The 19,661-nt window shown below is 34.6% G+C and overlaps 1 protein-coding gene and 1 long non-coding RNA gene across 4 annotated transcripts in view; one reads left to right on the forward strand and one right to left on the reverse strand.

The window, feature by feature from the left end:
* LOC127874514 (cholesterol 25-hydroxylase-like protein) overlaps positions 1–19,661 on the reverse strand; it is a 111,836-nt gene that overhangs the window by 53,834 nt on the left and 38,341 nt on the right. The gene's annotated exons all lie outside the window — the stretch shown is intronic.
* Positions 15,161–19,080, forward strand: LOC127874516 (uncharacterized). Its single transcript, XR_008046965.1, has 4 exons — positions 15,161–15,190; positions 16,429–16,508; positions 16,929–17,150; positions 17,581–19,080. It is a non-coding gene; the product is annotated as an uncharacterized LOC127874516 (long non-coding RNA).

Genomic DNA, 19,661 nt, shown 5'->3' on the forward strand with positions numbered 1-19,661 from the left:
GTAAACGTTGTCTTATAGGTTACAATACACTAAATGATCGCTTCATGTAGGGCTGTACTCTCTAAAAAAAATATCATAGTTGACAGGAAGGCATGTTTTACACTTTTTACCATTATTCGGGTGTTATCTTGCGGAGATAATGGTAGGGCATGAATAGGTGTTCACTACTGAATCCCTGAAATATGATACACGTGAAGACTATAGTAAACCATTGCACTAGCAAAGGTTACATTCCACTAAGAAACGGCCGAAAAAAAAAGTTGCAAAAACAGTCGATTTTGATTTGTGTCAAGTTCTTTCTTGCATTGTACATGACATACCTTTTTTATTGCATAAATCGATTCCGCTTAGAATGGCCTTTAAGAAAAGGTATGGTTATGGGGGTCTCTATGTGCAAAATGTTGCATTTATTTTCGCTCAAAGTTGTCGCTTTTACATTGAATTATATAGGGAAACTTTTAAGTGTATTATGACCTAAACGCAAAACCAGGCCTAGTCACAAAGGAGCTGTATTTACAGAAAATCATCATTTCTTTAGTGGGATATGACGCGTTTTGGCAAATTTCACGGAATAAATGCGTTTGTTTCACGAATTTAAGGAGCATCGTGAGTTTTTAAAAAGAAAATACGTTTTCAGAGGAAAATAAGAAAAAAACCGTACAAAAACTCGTCTTGAGCATCTCAAATCGCAACAATTTGTGCTGAAAGAGCTCATGAACACGTTTTAATAGTTGTTTACTTCTTTTTCTACATAGCTTGTAACAATATTCCAGTATTTTGACCGATTGTAATTATTTAGGGTAATCGTTTTTCGCCTGAACGCCTGTTATAAATCAAAGCTCCGAACGCGAAAGCCACATGGCTTATCAGGCGTTATAATAAAGTGCAGTTTCAAGCATTTCAACGTGAAAGATCGGTCTGAAAATTGGCATGCACATAGAAAATAGGTTTATAAGTATCGAGAAGTGCTTTTATTCGCGATGTTAACAGTAAACGTTGTCTTATAGGTTACAATACACTAAATGATCGCTTCATGTAGGGCTGTACTCTCTAAAAAAATATCATAGTTGACAGGAAGGCATGTTTTACACTTTTTACCATTATTCGGGTGTTATCTTGCGGAGATAATGGTAGGGCATGAATAGGTGTTCACTACTGAATCCCTGAAATATGATACACGTGAAGACTATAGTAAACCATTGCACTAGCAAAGGTTACATTCCACTAAGAAACGGCCGAAAAAAAAAGTTGCAAAAACAGTCGATTTTGATTTGTGTCAAGTTCTTTCTTGCATTGTACATGACATACCTTTTTTATTGCATAAATCGATTCCGCTTAGAATGGCCTTTAAGAAAAGGTATGGTTATGGGGGTCTCTATGTGCAAAATGTTGCATTTATTTTCGCTCAAAGTTGTCGCTTTTACATTGAATTATATAGGGAAACTATTTAGTGTATTATGACCTAAACGCAAAACCAGGCCTAGTCACAAAGGAGCTGTATTTACAGAAAATCATCATTTCTTTAGTGGGATATGACGCGTTTTGGCAAATTTCACGGAATAAATGCGTTTGTTTCACGAATTTAAGGAGCATCGTGAGTTTTTAAGAAGAAAATACGTTTTCAGAGGAAAATAAGAAAAAAAACGTACAAAAACTCGTCTTGAGCATCTCAAATCGCAACAATTTGTGCTGAAAGAGCTCATGAACACGTTTTAATAGTTGTTTACTTCTTTTTCTACATAGCTTGTAACAATATTCCAGTATTTTGACCGATTGCAATTATTTAGGGTAATCGTTTTTCGCCTGAACGCCCGTTATAAATCAAAGCTCCGAACGCGAAAGCCACATTGCTTATCAGGCGTTATAATAAAGTGCAGTTTCAAGCATTTGTACGTGAAAGATCGGTCTGAAAATTGGCATGCACATAGAAAAAAGGTTTATAAGTATCGAGAAGTGCTTTTTTTCGCGATGTTAACAGTAAACGTTGTCTTATAAACGCAAAACCAGGCCTAGTCACAAAGGAGCTGTATTTACAGAAAATCATCATTTCTTTAGTGGGATATGACGCGTTTTGGCAAATTTCACGTAATAAATGCGTTTGTTTCACGAATTTAAGGAGCATCGTGGGTTTTTAAGAAGAAAATACGTTTTCAGAGGAAAATAAGAAAAAACCGTACAAAAACTCGTCTTGAGCATCTCAAATCGCAACAATTTGTGCTGAAAGAGCTCATGAACACGTTTTAATAGTTGCTTACTTCTTTTTCTACATAGCTTGTAACAATATTCCAGTATTTTGACCGATTGTAATTATTTAGGGTAATCGTTTTTCGCCTGAACGCCCGTTATAAATCAAAGCTCCGAACGCGAAAGCCACATGGCTTATCAGGCGTTATAATAAAGTGCAGTTTCAAGCATTTCTACGTGAAAGATCGGTCTGAAAATTGGCATGCACATAGAAAATAGGTTTATAAGTATCGAGAAGTGCTTTTTTTCGCGATGTTAACAGTAAACGTTCTCTTATAGGTTACAATACACTAAATGATCGCTTCATGTAGGGCTGTACTCTCTAAAAAAATATCATAGTTGACAGGAAGGCATGTTTTACACTTTTTACCATTATTCGGGTGTTATCTTGCGGAGATAATGGTAGGGCATGAATAGGTGTTCACTACTGAATCCCTGAAATATGATACACGTGAAGACTATAGTAAACCATTGCACTAGCAAAGGTTACATTCCACTAAGAAACGGCCGAAAAAAAAAGTTGCAAAAACAGTCGATTTTGATTTGTGTCAAGTTCTTTCTTGCATTGTACATGACATACCTTTTTATTGCATAAATCGATTCCGCTTAGAATGGCCTTTAAGAAAAGGTATGGTTATGGGGGTCTCTATGTGCAAAATGTTGCATTTATTTTCGCTCAAAGTTGTCGCTTTTACATTGAATTATATAGGGAAACTATTTAGTGTATTATGACCTAAACGCAAAACCAGGCTTAGTCACAAAGGAGCTGTATTTACAGAAAATCATCATTTCTTTAGTGGGATATGACGCGTTTTGGCAAATTTCACGTAATAAATGCGTCTGTTTCACGAATTTAAGGAGCATCGTGAGTTTTTAAGAAGAAAATACGTTTTCAGAGGAAAATAAGAAAAAAAAAACGTACAAAAACTCGTCTTGAGCATCTCAAATCGCAACAATTTGTGCTGAAAGAGCTTATGAACACGTTTTAATAGTTGTTTACTTCTTTTTCTACATAGCTTGTAACAATATTCCAGTATTTTGACCGATTGTAATTATTTAGGGTAATCGTTTTTCGCCTGAACGCCCGTTATAAATCAAAGCTCCGAACTCGAAAGCCACATGGCTTATCAGGCGTTATAATAAAGTGCAGTTTCAAGCATTTCTACGTGAAAGATAGGTCTGAAAAATGGCATGCACATAGAAAATAGGTTTATAAGTATCGAGAAGTGCTTTTTTTCGCGATGTTAACAGTAAACGTTGTCTTATACGCAAAACCAGGCCTAGTCACAAAGGAGCTGTATTTACAGAAAATCATCATTTTTTTAGTGGGATATGACGCGTTTTGGCAAATTTCACGGAATAAATGCGTTTGTTTCACAAATTTAATGAGCATCGTGAGTTTTTAAGAAGAAAATACGTTTTCAGAGGAAAATAAGAAAAAAACCGTACAAAAACTCGTCTTGAGCATTTCAAATCGCAACAATTTGTGCTGAAAGAGCTCATGAACACGTTTTAATAGTTGTTTACTTCTTTTTCTACATAGCTTGTAACAATATTCCAGTATTTTGACCAATTGTAATTATTTAGGGTAATCGTTTTTCGCCTGAACGCCCGTTATAAATCAAAGCTCCGAACGCGAAAGCCACACGGCTTATCAGGCGTTATAATAAAGTGCAGTTTCAAGCATTTCTACGTAAAAGATCGGTCTGAAAATTAGCATGCACATAGAAAATAGGTTTATAAGTATCGAGAAGTGCTTTTTTTCGCGATTTTAACAGTAAACGTTGTCTTATAGGTTACAATACACTTAATGATCGCTTCATGTAGGGCTGTACTCTCTAAAAAAATATGATAGTTGACAGGAAGGCATGTTTTACACTTTTTACCATTATTCGGGTGTTATCTTGCGGAGATAATGGTAGGGCATGAATAGGTGTTAACCACTGAATCCCTGAAATATGATACACGTGAAGACTATAGTAAACCATTGCACTAGCAAAGGTTACATTCCACTAAGAAACGGCCGAAAAAAAGAGTTGCAAAAACAGTCGATTTTGATTTGTGTCAAGTTCTTTCTTGCATTGTACATGACATACCTTTTTTATTGCATAAATCGATTCCGCTTAGAATGGCCTTTAAGAAAAGGTATGGTTATGGGGGTCTCTATGTGCAAAATGTTGCATTTATTTTCGCTCAAAGTTGTCGCTTTTACATTGAATTATATAGGGAAACTATTTAGTGTAGTATGACCTAAACGCAAAACCAGGCCTAGTCACAAAGGAGCTGTATTTACAGAAAATCATCATTTCTTTAGTGGGATATGACGCGTTTTGGCAAATTTCACGTAATAAATGCGCTTGTTTCACGAATTTAAGGAGCATCGTGAGTTTTTAAGAAGAAAATACGTTTTTAGAGGAAAATAAGAAAAAAAAACGTACAAAAACTCGTCTTGAGCATCTCAAATCGCAACAATTTGTGCTGAAAGAGCTCATGAACACGTTTTAATAGTTGTTTACTTCTTTTTCTACATAGCTTGTAACAATATTCCAGTATTTTGACCGATTATAATTATTTAGGGTAATCGTTTTTCGCCTGAACGCGCGTTAAAAATCAAAGCTCCGAACGCGAAAGCCACATGGCTTATCAGGCGTTATAATAAAGTGCAGTTTCAAGCATTTCTACGTGAAAGATCGGTCTGAAAATTGGCATGCACATAGAAAATAGGTTTATAAGTATCGAGAAGTGCTTTTTTTCGCGATGTTAACAGTAAACGTTGTCTTATAGGTTACAATACACTAAATGATCGCTTCATGTAGGGCTGTACTCTCTAAAAAAATATCATAGTTGACAGGAAGGCATGTTTTACACTTTTTACCATTATTCGGGTGTTATCTTGCGGAGATAATGGTAGGGCATGAATAGGTGTTCACTACTGAATCCCTGAAATATGATACACGTGAAGATATAGTAAACCATTGCACTAGCAAAGGTTACATTCCACTAAGAAACGGCCGAAAAAAAAGGTTGCAAAAACAGTCGATTTTGATTTGTGTCAAGTTCTTTCTTGCATTGTACATGACATACCTTTTTAATTGCATAAATCGATTCCGCTTAGAATGGACTTTAAGAAAAGGTATGGTTATGGGGGTCTCTATGTGCAAAATGTTGCATTTATTTTCGCTCAAAGTTGTCGCTTTTACATTGAATTATATAGGGAAACTATTTAGTGTATTATGACCTAAACGCAAAACCAGGCCTAGTCACAAAAGAGCTGTATTTACAGAAAATCATCATTTCTTTAGTGGGATATGACGCGTTTTGGCAAATTTCACGTAATAAATGCGTTTGTTTCACGAATTTAAGGAGCATCGTGAGTTTTTAAGAAGAAAATACGTTTTCAGAGGAAAATAAGAAAAAAAACGTACAAAAACTCGTCTTGAGCATCTCAAATCGCAACAATTTGTGCTGAAAGAGCTCATGAACTCGTTTTAATATATATAGTTGTTTACTTCTTTTTCTACATAGCTTGTAACAATATTCCAGTATTTTGACCGATTGTTATTATTTAGGGTAATCGTGTTTCGCCTGAACGCCCGTAATAAATCAAAGCTCCGAACGCGAAAGCCACATGGCTTATCAGGCGTTATAATAAAGTGCAGTTTCAAGCATTTCTACGTGAAAGATCGGTCTGAAAATTGGCATGCACATAGAAAATAGGTTTATAAGTATCGAGAAGTGCTTTTTTTTCGCGATGTTAACAGTAAACGTTGTCTTATACGCAAAACCAGGCCTAGTCACAAAGGAGCTGTATTTACAGAAAATCATCATTTCCTTAGTGGGATATGACGCGTTTTGGCAAATTTCACGGAATAAATGCGTTTCTTTCACAAATTTAAGGAGCATCGTGAGTTTTTAAGAAGAAAATACGTTTTCAGAGGAAAATAAGAAAAAAACCGTACAAAAACTCGTCTTGAGCATTTCAAATCGCAACAATTTGTGCTGAAAGAGCTCATGAACACGTTTTAATAGTTGTTTACTTCTTTTTCTACATAGCTTGTAACAATATTCCAGTATTTTGACCGATTGTAATTATTTAGGGTAATCGTTTTTCGCCTGAACGCCCGTTATAAATCAAAGCTCCGAACGCGAAAGCCACATGGCTTATCAGGCGTTATAATAAAGTGCAGTTTCAAGCATTTCAACGTGAAAGATCGGTCTGAAAGTTGGCATGCACATAGAAAATAGGTTTATAAGTATCGAGAAGTGCTTTTTTTCGCGATGTTAACAGTAAACGTTGTCTTATAGGTTACAATACACTAAATGATCGCTTCATGTAGGGCTGTACTCTCTAAAAAAATATCATAGTTGACAGGAAGGCATGTTTTACACTTTTTACCATTATTCGGGTGTTATCTTGCGGAGATAATGGTAGGGCATGAATAGGTGTTCACTACTGAATCCCTGAAATATGATACACGTGAAGACTATAGTAAACCATTGCACTAGCAAAGGTTACATTCCACTAAGAAACGGCCGAAAAAAAAAGTTGCAAAAACAGTCGATTTTGATTTGTGTCAAGTTCTTTCTTGCATTGTACATGACATACCTTTTTTATTGCATAAATCGATTCCGCTTAGAATGGCCTTTAAGAAAAGGTATGGTTATGGGGGTCTCTATGTGCAAAATGTTGCATTTATTTTCGCTCAAAGTTGTCGCTTTTACATTGAATTATATAGGGAAACTATTTAGTGTATTATGACCTAAACGCAAAACCAGGCCTAGTCACAAAGGAGTTGTATTTACAGAAAATCATCATTTCTTTAGTGGGATATGACGCGTTTTGGCAAATTTCACGTAATAAATGTGTTTGTTTCACGAATTTAAGGAGCATCGTGAGTTTTTAAGAAGAAAATACGTTTTCAGAGGAAAATAAGAAAAAAAACGTACAAAAACTCGTCTTGAGCATCTCAAATCGCAACAATTTGTGCTGAAAGAGCTCATGAACTCGTTTTAATATATATAGTTGTTTACTTCTTTTTCTACATAGCTTGTAACAATATTCCAGTATTTTGACCGATTGTAATTATTTAGGGTAATCGTTTTTCGCCTGAACGCCCGTTATAAATCAAAGCTCCGAACGCGAAAGCCACATGGCTTATCAGGCGTTATAATAAAGTGCAGTTTCAAGCATTTCTACGTGAAAGATCGGTCTGAAAATTGGCATGCACATAGAAAATAGGTTTATAAGTATCGAGAAGTGCTTTTTTTCGCGATGTTAACAGTAAACGTTGTCTTATACGCAAAACCAGGCCTAGTCACAAAGGAGCTGTATTTACAGAAAATCATCATTTCTTTAGTGGGATATGACGCGTTTTGGCAAATTTCACGGAATAAATGCGTTTGTTTCACGAATTTAAGGAGCATCGTGAGTTTTTAAGAAGAAAATACGTTTTCAGAGGAAAATAAGAAAAAAACCGTACAAAAACTCGTCTTGAGCATTTCAAATCGCAACAATTTGTGCTGAAAGAGCTCATGAACACGTTTTAATAGTTGTTTACTTCTTTTTCTACATAGCTTGTAACAATATTCCAGTATTTTGACCGATTGTAATTATTTAGGGTAATCGTTTTTCGCCTGAACGCCCGTTATAAATCAAAGCTCCGAACGCGAAAGCCACATGGCTTATCAGGCGTTATAATAGAGTGCAGTTTCAAGCATTTCTACGTGAAAGATCGGTCTGAAAATTGGCATGCACATAGAAAATAGGTTTATAAGTATCGAGAAGTGCTTTTTTTCGCGATGTTAACAGTAAACGTTGTCTAAACGCAAAACCAGGCCTAGTCACAAAGGAGCTGTATTTACAGAAAATCATCATTTCTTTAGTGGGATATGACGCGTTTTGGCAAATTTCACGTAATAAATGCGCTTGTTTCACGAATTTCAGGAGCATCGTGAGTTTTAAAGAAGAAAATACGTTTTCAGAGGAAAATAAGAAAAAAAACGTACAAAAACTCGTCTTGAGCATCTCAAATCGCAACAATTTGTGCTGAAAGAGCTCATGAACACGTTTTAATAGTTGTTTACTTCTTTTTCTACATAGCTTGTAACAATATTCCAGTATTTTGACCGATTATAATTATTTAGGGTAATCGTTTTTCGCCTGAACGCCCGTTATAAATCAAAGCTCCGAACGCGAAAGCCACATTGCTTATCAGGCGTTATAATAAAGTGCAGTTTCAAGCATTTGTACGTGAAAGATCGGTCTGAAAATTGGCATGCACATAGAAAAAAGGTTTATAAGTATCGAGAAGTGCTTTTTTTCGCGATGTTAACAGTAAACGTTGTCTTATAAACGCAAAACCAGGCCTAGTCACAAAGGAGCTGTATTTACAGAAAATCATCATTTCTTTAGTGGGATATGACGCGTTTTGGCAAATTTCACGTAATAAATGCGTTTGTTTCACGAATTTAAGGAGCATCGTGGGTTTTTAAGAAGAAAATACGTTTTCAGAGGAAAATAAGAAAAAACCGTACAAAAACTCGTCTTGAGCATCTCAAATCGCAACAATTTGTGCTGAAAGAGCTCATGAACACGTTTTAATAGTTGCTTACTTCTTTTTCTACATAGCTTGTAACAATATTCCAGTATTTTGACCGATTGTAATTATTTAGGGTAATCGTTTTTCGCCTGAACGCCCGTTATAAATCAAAGCTCCGAACGCGAAAGCCACATGGCTTATCAGGCGTTATAATAAAGTGCAGTTTCAAGCATTTCTACGTGAAAGATCGGTCTGAAAATTGGCATGCACATTGAAAATAGGTTTATAAGTATCGAGAAGTGCTTTTTTTCGCGATGTTAACAGTAAACGTTCTCTTATAGGTTACAATACACTAAATGATCGCTTCATGTAGGGCTGTACTCTCTAAAAAAATATCATAGTTGACAGGAAGGCATGTTTTACACTTTTTACCATTATTCGGGTGTTATCTTGCGGAGATAATGGTAGGGCATGAATAGGTGTTCACTACTGAATCCCTGAAATATGATACACGTGAAGACTATAGTAAACCATTGCACTAGCAAAGGTTACATTCCACTAAGAAACGGCCGAAAAAAAAAGTTGCAAAAACAGTCGATTTTGATTTGTGTCAAGTTCTTTCTTGCATTGTACATGACATACCTTTTTATTGCATAAATCGATTCCGCTTAGAAATGCCTTTAAGAAAAGGTATGGTTATGGGGGTCTCTATGTGCAAAATGTTGCATTTATTTTCGCTCAAAGTTGTCGCTTTTACATTGAATTATATAGGGAAAATATTTAGTGTATTATGACCTAAACGCAAAACCAGGCCTAGTCACAAAGGAGCTGTATTTACAGAAAATCATCATTTCTTTAGTGGGATATGACGCGTTTTGGCAAATTTCACGTAATAAATGCGTCTGTTTCACGAATTTAAGGAGCATCGTGAGTTTTTAAGAAGAAAATACGTTTTCAGAGGAAAATAAGAAAAAAAAAACGTACAAAAACTCGTCTTGAGCATCTCAAATCGCAACAATTTGTGCTGAAAGAGCTTATGAACACGTTTTAATAGTTGTTTACTTCTTTTTCTACATAGCTTGTAACAATATTCCAGTATTTTGACCGATTGTAATTATTTAGGGTAATCGTTTTTCGCCTGAACGCCCGTTATAAATCAAAGCTCCGAACTAGAAAGCCACATGGCTTATCAGGCGTTATAATAAAGTGCAGTTTCAAGCATTTCTACGTGAAAGATAGGTCTGAAAAATGGCATGCACATAGAAAATAGGTTTATAAGTATCGAGAAGTGCTTTTTTTCGCGATGTTAACAGTAAACGTTGTCTTATACGCAAAACCAGGCCTAGTCACAAAGGAGCTGTATTTACAGAAAATCATCATTTTTTTAGTGGGATATGACGCGTTTTGGCAAATTTCACGGAATAAATGCGTTTGTTTCACAAATTTAAGGAGCATCGTGAGTTTTTAAGAAGAAAATACGTTTTCAGAGGAAAATAAGAAAAAAACCGTACAAAAACTCGTCTTGAGCATTTCAAATCGCAACAATTTGTGCTGAAAGAGCTCATGAACACGTTTTAATAGTTGTTTACTTCTTTTTCTACATAGCTTGTAACAATATTCCAGTATTTTGACCGATTGTAATTATTTAGGGTAATCGTTTTTCGCCTGAACGCCCGTTATAAATCAAAGCTCCGAACGCGAAAGCCACACGGCTTATCAGGCGTTATAATAAAGTGCAGTTTCAAGCATTTCTACGTAAAAGATCGGTCTGAAAATTAGCATGCACATAGAAAATAGGTTTATAAGTATCGAGAAGTGCTTTTTTTCGCGATTTTAACAGTAAACGTTGTCTTATAGGTTACAATACACTTAATGATCGCTTCATGTAGGGCTGTACTCTCTAAAAAAATATGATAGTTGACAGGAAGGCATGTTTTACACTTTTTACCATTATTCGGGTGTTATCTTGCGGAGATAATGGTAGGGCATGAATAGGTGTTAACCACTGAATCCCTGAAATATGATACACGTGAAGACTATAGTAAACCATTGCACTAGCAAAGGTTACATTCCACTAAGAAACGGCCGAAAAAAAGAGTTGCAAAAACAGTCGATTTTGATTTGTGTCAAGTTCTTTCTTGCATTGTACATGACATACCTTTTTTATTGCATAAATCGATTCCGCTTAGAATGGCCTTTAAGAAAAGGTATGGTTATGGGGGTCTCTATGTGCAAAATGTTGCATTTATTTTCGCTCAAAGTTGTCGCTTTTACATTGAATTATATAGGGAAACTATTTAGTGTAGTATGACCTAAACGCAAAACCAGGCCTAGTCACAAAGGAGCTGTATTTACAGAAAATCATCATTTCTTTAGTGGGATATGACGCGTTTTGGCAAATTTCACGTAATAAATGCGCTTGTTTCACGAATTTAAGGAGCATCGTGAGTTTTTAAGAAGAAAATACGTTTTTAGAGGAAAATAAGAAAAAAAAACGTACAAAAACTCGTCTTGAGCATCTCAAATCGCAACAATTTGTGCTGAAAGAGCTCATGAACACGTTTTAATAGTTGTTTACTTCTTTTTCTACATAGCTTGTAACAATATTCCAGTATTTTGACCGATTATAATTATTTAGGGTAATCGTTTTTCGCCTGAACGCGCGTTATAAATCAAAGCTCCGAACGCGAAAGCCACATGGCTTATCAGGCGTTATAATAAAGTGCAGTTTCAAGCATTTCTACGTGAAAGATCGGTCTGAAAATTGGCATGCACATAGAAAATAGGTTTATAAGTATCGAGAAGTGCTTTTTTTTCGCGATGTTAACAGTAAACGTTGTCTTATAGGTTACAATACACTAAATGATCGCTTCATGTAGGGCTGTACTCTCTAAAAAAATATCATAGTTGACAGGAAGGCATGTTTTACACTTTTTACCATTATTCGGGTGTTATCTTGCGGAGATAATGGTAGGGCATGAATAGGTGTTCACTACTGAATCCCTGAAATATGATACACGTGAAGATATAGTAAACCATTGCACTAGCAAAGGTTACATTCCACTAAGAAACGGCCGAAAAAAAAGGTTGCAAAAACAGTCGATTTTGATTTGTGTCAAGTTCTTTCTTGCATTGTACATGACATACCTTTTTTATTGCATAAATCGATTCCGCTTAGAATGGACTTTAAGAAAAGGTATGGTTATGGGGGTCTCTATGTGCAAAATGTTGCATTTATTTTCGCTCAAAGTTGTCGCTTTTACATTGAATTATATAGGGAAACTATTTAGTGTATTATGACCTAAACGCAAAACCAGGCCTAGTCACAAAAGAGCTGTATTTACAGAAAATCATCATTTCTTTAGTGGGATATGACGCGTTTTGGCAAATTTCACGTAATAAATGCGTTTGTTTCACGAATTTAAGGAGCATCGTGAGTTTTTAAGAAGAAAATACGTTTTCAGAGGAAAATAAGAAAAAAAACGTACAAAAACTCGTCTTGAGCATCTCAAATCGCAACAATTTGTGCTGAAAGAGCTCATGAACTCGTTTTAATATATATAGTTGTTTACTTCTTTTTCTACATAGCTTGTAACAATATTCCAGTATTTTGACCGATTGTTATTATTTAGGGTAATCGTTTTTCGCCTGAACGCCCGTAATAAATCAAAGCTCCGAACGCGAAAGCCACATGGCTTATCAGGCGTTATAATAAAGTGCAGTTTCAAGCATTTCTACGTGAAAGATCGGTCTGAAAATTGGCATGCACATAGAAAATAGGTTTATAAGTATCGAGAAGTGCTTTTTTTCGCGATGTTAACAGTAAACGTTGTCTTATACGCAAAACCAGGCCTAGTCACAAAGGAGCTGTATTTACAGAAAATCATCATTTCCTTAGTGGGATATGACGCGTTTTGGCAAATTTCACGGAATAAATGCGTTTCTTTCACAAATTTAAGGAGCATCGTGAGTTTTTAAGAAGAAAATACGTTTTCAGAGGAAAATAAGAAAAAAACCGTACAAAAACTCGTCTTGAGCATTTCAAATCGCAACAATTTGTGCTGAAAGAGCTCATGAACACGTTTTAATAGTTGTTTACTTCTTTTTCTACATAGCTTGTAACAATATTCCAGTATTTTGACCGATTGTAATTATTTAGGGTAATCGTTTTTCGCCTGAACGCCCGTTATAAATCAAAGCTCCGAACGCGAAAGCCACATGGCTTATCAGGCGTTATAATAAAGTGCAGTTTCAAGCATTTCAACGTGAAAGATCGGTCTGAAAGTTGGCATGCACATAGAAAATAGGTTTATAAGTATCGAGAAGTGCTTTTTTTCGCGATGTTAACAGTAAACGTTGTCTTATAGGTTACAATACACTAAATGATCGCTTCATGTAGGGCTGTACTCTCTAAAAAAATATCATAGTTGACAGGAAGGCATGTTTTACACTTTTTACCATTATTCGGGTGTTATCTTGCGGAGATAATGGTAGGGCATGAATAGGTGTTCACTACTGAATCCCTGAAATATGATACACGTGAAGACTATAGTAAACCATTGCACTAGCAAAGGTTACATTCCACTAAGAAACGGCGAAAAAAAAAGTTGCAAAAACAGTCGATTTTGATTTGTGTCAAGTTCTTTCTTGCATTGTACATGACATACCTTTTTTATTGCATAAATCGATTCCGCTTAGAATGGCCTTTAAGAAAAGGTATGGTTATGGGGGTCTCTATGTGCAAAATGTTGCATTTATTTTCGCTCAAAGTTGTCGCTTTTACATTGAATTATATAGGGAAACTATTTAGTGTATTATGACCTAAACGCAAAACCAGGCCTAGTCACAAAGGAGTTGTATTTACAGAAAATCATCATTTCTTTAGTGGGATATGACGCGTTTTGGCAAATTTCACGTAATAAATGCGTTTGTTTCACGAATTTAAGGAGCATTGTGAGTTTTTAAGAAGAAAATACGTTTTCAGAGGAAAATAAGAAAAAAAACGTACAAAAACTCGTCTTGAGCATCTCAAATCGCAACAATTTGTGCTGAAAGAGCTCATGAACTCGTTTTAATATATATAGTTGTTTACTTCTTTTTCTACATAGCTTGTAACAATATTCCAGTATTTTGACCGATTGTAATTATTTAGGGTAATCGTTTTTCGCCTAAACGCCCGTTATAAATCAAAGCTCCGAACGCGAAAGCCACATGGCTTATCAGGCGTTATAATAAAGTGCAGTTTCAAGCATTTCTACGTGAAAGATCGGTCTGAAAATTGGCATGCACATAGAAAATAGGTTTATAAGTATCGAGAAGTGCTTTTTTTCGCGATGTTAACAGTAAACGTTGTCTTATACGCAAAACCAGGCCTAGTCACAAAGGAGCTGTATTTACAGAAAATCATCATTTCTTTAGTGGGATATGACGCGTTTTGGCAAATTTCACGGAATAAATGCGTTTGTTTCACGAATTTAAGGAGCATCGTGAGTTTTTAAGAAGAAAATACGTTTTCAGAGGAAAATAAGAAAAAAACCGTACAAAAACTCGTCTTGAGCATTTCAAATCGCAACAATTTGTGCTGAAAGAGCTCATGAACACGTTTTAATAGTTGTTTACTTCTTTTTCTACATAGCTTGTAACAATATTCCAGTATTTTGACCGATTGTAATTATTTAGGGTAATCGTTTTTCGCCTGAACGCCCGTTATAAATCAAAGCTCCGAACGCGAAAGCCACATGGCTTATCAGGCGTTATAATAAAGTGCAGTTTCAAGCATTTCTACGTGAAAGATCGGTCTGAAAATTGGCATGCACATAGAAAATAGGTTTATAAGTATCGAGAAGTGCTTTTTTTCGCGATGTTAACAGTAAACGTTGTCTTATAGGTTACAATACACTAAATGATAGCTTCATGTAGGGCTGTACTCTCTAAAAAAATATCATAGTTGACAGGAAGGCATGTTTTACACTTTTTACCATTATTCGGGTGTTATCTTGCGGAGATAATGGTAGGGCATGAATAGGTGTTCACTACTGAATCCCTGAAATATGATACACGTGAAGACTATAGTAAACCATTGCACTAGCAAAGGTTACATTCCACTAAGAAACGGCCGAAAAAAAAAGTTGCAAAAACAGTCGATTTTGATTTGTGTCAAGTTCTTTCTTGCATTGTACATGACATACCTTTTTTATTGCATAAATCGATTCCGCTTAGAATGGCCTTTAAGAAAAGGTATGGTTATGGGGGTCTCTATGTGCAAAATGTTGCATTTATTTTCGCTCAAAGTTGTCGCTTTTACATTGAATTATATAAGGAAACTATTTAGTGTATTATGACCTAAACACGCATTGTGACAACAACAAATATGGCGAAGTCTGTATTGTCAAACACGGAAGAAGAAGGTAAAATATGTTTTTTTATTGTAAAACTCAATAGTGCGTATGATTATTTTTTTTATAAAAGTAGATTAAAAAAGTATAACTGATCAAATGATTCGGTTTCGTTACATAAGTATATGCATATACATCACAGAACGCGTAAATACTGTGATTGCCTCGGTTACACTTAAGTTACAGACAGAGACTAAAATTAAAGCCAAGTTGAATACAGAATTAACTTTAGTATTCGCGCAAATAAATTAAATTTATCATTAGCCTTGGAGAACTGAGATCATTTAAACATTACAGTATCTTTTTTCCTCATAGCTGACAGTGACAACATTATTTGTTGGCAGGCAATTCAAGATGCTGTGCATTTATTGACATATTCATTATTGTGTGTTATATGACAATGACATTTATTATTAACTAAAATGCATTTGAATGGTACTGGTAGGTTATTAATTTAAACCCAAAACTCATAGTTAACCCTTTAAGCGCTGGAACCGAATTTTGAAGGCCTTTGCAAACAGTTTGGTTCCAGATGAGACGCCACAGAACGTGGCGTCTCATCAGGATTCAAACTGTTTGCTTTTCTGATAGTATTCTTTGAAAAAAATCGAAGAAATGGCTAATTTTAGAAATTCAGCGGATGACATTTAGCAGATGACAAATTTCCCAGCATGCAAAGGGTTAATGTATTTATATCAGTTTCTTCTGCACAGCTATTTTATAAATAAACTGAATAACCAAAATATTTTTGAAAATAGTAACACAGTTTATTAATTTATGGCATCAAATGCATGTAGCTGGCGCCAGACAACTCGCCCCAATACCAACTTGCCCCAAAACAAACTCGCATCAAACATATGGTCACTCGCTCCATCCAAGAGACAACTCGCCCCAATTTATTTTCGTGCATCTTATTGTTTCTTTATTTAAAGTATTTTATCTTTATAATTGTTTGTTAATTTAGCAAAGCACGTATATATTTTGATAAATGTGTATTTCAACAGTACATTGTATTTTGAATAAATCAAATACAGGTCATCTGAAATGCATGTATCATTATATTTGTAAAAGCCAAGAATATTCTGGATATTCCTCTTTTTTAATTGTTTTGAATATCCTCAAGATTTGATTACCTGAATGTCGAAGAAAACTTATTAGATAATAATACCACATATTTACAACTCACTTTTTTAAAAGACCATAAATAGTTTTAAAAAGTGGTTTAAATTGTGTATTTACTTTTTCAATAGGATACAACCATAAATAAACCAAGAAGTTTATGAAGAAGGGATCACTGGATTTTGTCACTTTGGTACAAGAAACAGGAAAGGTATTCTTATTTAGCTGCATTTTTTTCTGTTGATTTCATTTGAGAATATTAAAATAATTTGTAGATAATGTTTTCAGATATTCAGGCAAGTTGAGATTTCATTGAATTTTTTTTATGTCATTTCACAATATTCTTGAATGGTAACAGAAAAAAACACAGTTCAACGCACTAATTGTTGATATATTAATCAAAGTCTTTGTATGTAAAACTGTGTTGCTACATGAGCAAAGAATTTAAAAAATGATCCTACACTACACTTGGTGAATATTGAAATTTTACCAAAAAAACTGATAGGAATGTTTAAAAATGGTGTCATGAAAAATAAAAAAATCTATGTACATATGTAGCTACATCTTGTGTCAAAATTCTTAGCTTTATGTTCAACACATTTATTGTTAAATGCAGAAATGTCTTTTCAAGGATATCATAGACAACCTTACTTATACGGAAGCATAGGAGCTGTTGAAGGAAATTGCTGCAAGACAGTCAGCAGTTATCACTGACAGCCTGTCCTGGCCCAGCTTGGACCATCCTCAAGCTAACCATGATGGTGTGTTTGCAAGAATTGTCCATTTGGTAGACCATGATGAAGACCAGCTTTGTTGTAGCATGGCCTGACAATACTGTACAAGCCAGAGACCAGTATGTTTACTGTTGTTGATTATGACCCATTTTTCATGTTTATTTTTCTGTGGGCCTGTTTAACAGAATTAATAATGCACTTTATCTATTTCAAATATGTTATTTTTCTGTGGACTGTTTAACAGAATTATTAATGCATTTTATCTATATCAAATATTTTATTTGTCTGTGGGCCTGTTTAACGGAATTAGCAATGCATTTTATCTTTATCAAATATTGTTGCTTGTAATATGAATATAGAACACGTAAAACTACTCATGTAATTGTCTCAGCTTATAATCAAAAGTGTAGAAAATTTAACTCATTTACTGTCGAAACAGTGGCCATTATGTTCCTGCATCTTAAAAGTTGGACAATAACAGCTAATATATATATATATATATAGATTTAGCAAGGGGTTTTGAGTTTTTTATGTGTTCATATTTTTCAGAAAAAGGGTTAAGTGGTGACTGATCCTCTCATCCTCCTTATCCAGGAAACGTTTCGGAACAACGTGTTGGCACTGAAGATGTGGAGGACAGAGATTGATCTCAGTACATCCTTTGAATACATGGACACCTTCAAAGGGACGACAACAAAACTGTACCTGCCTTTTTTTTGAAAGGAAGTAGTTAATAAAATTATTGTTAACAGCTTTTTTAGTCTTGTTGTTTAAGAATGCTTTCAACATTTAAGTGGATAAACGGTTGTTTTAAATTTGAATCTTCAGTAATGCATTCTTTATTAAATGATGTAATCTTATTTCTTTCAATATAGCGTAAATAATAAGAACATAATTATCCTTTGTATACAAAATGAAAACCAAGTTTACAGTTCTATTAATCATTATTTATTTATCTTGTTCTTTTGTCAGAAATATTACAGGGGCATACATACAGTATTCCTTAAATAAAAGGGGCAGTTCTTAGAAAATTAACATGTATTTTAGCAATGCATATTCAAACTTTTTCCACATTTATAACCAGCAACAATATGTAAGTATTATCAGGGCTCGACATTAACTTTTGAAGCCACTTGTCCAGTTGGACAAGTAGACCATAATTTCACTTGTCCTGACCAAAAAGCAACTTGTCCTGACCATTATAGATTATTCTGCTCAGTACTTTGCAAAATAATGAAATAATACAAAATGCTCAAGTCATAAAGACTTGAATCGTTCAAAATACATGTAAACATAATTGTAGGCAATTTCAATACAAAAAAAAACTGACTACAATAACAGGAAAACTCAAGATTATTGATTTTTAAACATTATACAAAGCCATAATACCTGACAAAAACTTGTGTGTTGCCAACATCAAACAAAAAATGTTAAAAGTGATGTATATGTACAGTACTTAACTGATATTTAAACAAAACAAAATCATTCTATACATAGAGAGGATGTCACTATGTAAATTGTCTGTAAGATCGGTGTGTACCAGTGTCGTAAAATGCGTATTCTTTACAAGGGAGAATATTCTTGTTATCTTGGCAAAGAAACAAATGTTAAGGGTTGCTTCCCTTGTGAACAGTACAGTGTAGTACATGTATCACATGGAACTATCAGAATATCTCGGGCTTCGACGATTAAACGTATACACAATATACTCAGAAAAGTTGAGTGATATCTCCACAGAAATAATGGCTTTAAAGGCATTTTTTCTAAGTTATACAATAATAATGACCACTTGTCCCGTCGGACGAGCCCTGATTATAATGTAACACAAATGAATACTATGATTTTACTACTGATTTTGCCGTGCCTGTCATCAAATAAACATGTTTTACTGAAAGTTTCTTAAAAGATGTTATGTGGAAGACTTAATCAATCATTTAATAAATATTTGAGCCTCGCTCTGGGAAAAGGGGGTTTAATGCATGTACTTAAGGTTGTCCAAGATTAGGCTGTGCAGACTGCACAGGCTAATCAGGGGCAACACTTTCCGCCTTATCTGGATTTTCTCTAAGAGACTCCCTTTCAACAAAAAATACAATAAAGCAGCAATTGTCTGCCTGATTGGTATGATCAGCACGTTAATCTCGTACGACAATTTAGGCACATGCATTAAGCCCCATTTTCCCAAGGCAAGGCTCACCCATTTAGGTTTTAGCTGTCTATATGCTCTTTAACTTTTGAATCATGATGCAGTTTCATATAATAATGTATTATGAGTCGTTTTTAATTGATTCATATTCTTTTGTTCAGTGTTGAACTCAACATGTATTATAATAAGGTGTTCACTTAACATTCTAGCAGTAATGTTTTGCTGTGTAATATACATGTAATAATAAATCAAAATTGAACAACTAGCTTCTTATTTCTTCATGTTATTTATTAAAACATTTTAAACCAAAACAACAAAATCCATAACATAATGAACACAAAACATAATACTCTATATTCATGAAACAAAACTATAATTGATAACATTTTGAATAAATGTTTCCAACTTTTAACATTTGACAGATCAAATTATTTCTGAATTCCACCAATTTTTTATTTATGGATAAATAGCACTTTATCATCTT

The sequence above is a fragment of the Dreissena polymorpha genome, chromosome 3 (assembly GCF_020536995.1).
Source record: "Dreissena polymorpha isolate Duluth1 chromosome 3, UMN_Dpol_1.0, whole genome shotgun sequence".
Lineage (NCBI taxonomy): Eukaryota > Metazoa > Mollusca > Bivalvia > Myida > Dreissenidae > Dreissena > Dreissena polymorpha.